Source organism: Ceratotherium simum, unplaced genomic scaffold, assembly GCF_057802395.1.
Source record: "Ceratotherium simum simum isolate JZ-2026a unplaced genomic scaffold, ASM5780239v1 HiC_scaffold_43, whole genome shotgun sequence".
In the NCBI taxonomy this organism is placed as follows: domain Eukaryota; kingdom Metazoa; phylum Chordata; class Mammalia; order Perissodactyla; family Rhinocerotidae; genus Ceratotherium; species Ceratotherium simum.
The window spans coordinates 8,021,022-8,022,996 of NW_028261259.1; positions in this window are offsets into that span (position 1 = coordinate 8,021,022).

The window sequence follows — 1,975 nt, forward strand, 5'->3', positions numbered from 1 at the left end:
TTCCCCTTTTATTGAGGAAGGGAGTGGGTAATCCAATCAGTGGATAATCCAGGGGAGACATCCTGTCTCTTATCAATGGGATTTGAGAGATTCTTAAATCTTTATACCTAAAAAAAAATGTTGGGTTATTGACATTGTCAGCTACTTTTGGTATGAAAACATTTAATACAATTGTGTGGGGAGGTGGTATTTGCAGTTTCTATCAACATTTTAATGTTTCCTTTTTCTTCCACTAATGATACCTTTGTAAAAATGGGAATGGAAGTTCATATGTACAAAAATGTCCATACCACTTTTGTTTTAATAGGAAAAAATAGAGACTGTGTAAATGTTTATCAATAAAAGAATGTCCAAAATATTTATTAACAAGTCTCTAGAATACATCACACAGCCAGTAACAAGAAATTAGTATTTAGTGCATTTACATCTCGTGTAATTACCAGTAAACTTGTAATTATTTCAACCGTCTTACTCTTTCCCTTCCCTTTGACCTGAATAATTAATGTTCCTTTACTCTCTTTATTTCACTGATGTTGATTTAACTCTTATTATTCCATTATTTCCTCTATAAACTTATTACTTGGAATCATATAGACATCTTTAATTGCACTAATGGTTAAATCCTGAATCCTTAATACAGTCTAATATGAATAATTACTTTTACCATCTCCCCCAAATGCTAATACCTTCAACACTTTCAATTCTATTTTTAACCTTCCTGACATTTGTATTACTGTTTTCATGCATTTTATTCTACATAGATTTTAATCTCCATGAGAGATTTCTAGAATTACTTCACAAAATAAAATTCATTTATATTTATTTATAAATTATCCTTTCCTTTCCTCTTCAGTCCTTCCTGCATTCCTGGTTTTCAACCTGGGATCATATTCCTTTGGATGTGATAACTCACTGCAGTATTTTATCTAATTCAAGGCTACTAACAATGAAAAGTTTCACTTTAAGTTTTTCTAGAACATTGTAATTTGGGGCACTATTGCTGCTGGGTGTAGAATTCTGGTTTGACATGAGATTTCTTTTAGCATTTTAAAAATGCTGCTCTGTTGATGTCTATCTTATTTTCTTTATGGGTAGAAATCACCAATTGGCCTTTTTCTTGCTTATTTGGTCTCTCTAGTCCCTAAAATCCATTATATTAACTTTGGATTTTAGACCATAGTTTATTTCATTAATATTTCCTGTATATGCACTCTGCTTAGGGAATCTTGAATTAATTGAACCTGTGGATTGATGTCTTTCTTCAACTGGGAACATGCTTGTGTATTTTCACTTCTGATATCAATTCCTCCCCACGTTGTCTCTACTTCCCTTTTAATCACACCCCATGTGTCTTCTAATTCTACCCTGCATTTTCCAATGTCATTGACCCTATGGTTTTCTTGAGAGATTTGCTCTTGAACTGTCTTCCACTTTAGTAAACCAGCCTTTTGCTGGAATCAATTCCTTCTTAGTTACTTAAATTCTTAATTTCAGTTCTAACATAAACACAATATATAATTGAATTTTTTTAAAAAAGAGATAGCAGAGCAGTTTGACAATAAGGAGAAAATGATTTTCTTTTGATGCAATAAAGCTCAAATAGATGGGAGAAAATTATATATTGGATCATATTAAGATATATGAGGAGCCAGTATTCATTAAAATTGACCAGCAAGACAGAGGGGGAAGAAAACCTGAGGATCTTGTTCTTTGTACTGATGTGGACTACATTTTGAAATGATAATATTTAGATTTCTTGGGTTAAAGAAAAATGTTATAAAATATGGTTTCATCTGTTTGTATTTACTTACTTTAACATGTGTTCTGGAAAATTTAAATAACATAGGTCACGTTGTGATATCTCTGTTGGTCTTGTTTGGATAGAGCCATGATGTGATGGTTAATTTTAGCTGTCAACTTGACTAGACTCAGGGGTTCCCAGATAGACTGTGAAGCATTATTGCTGGGTGTGTCT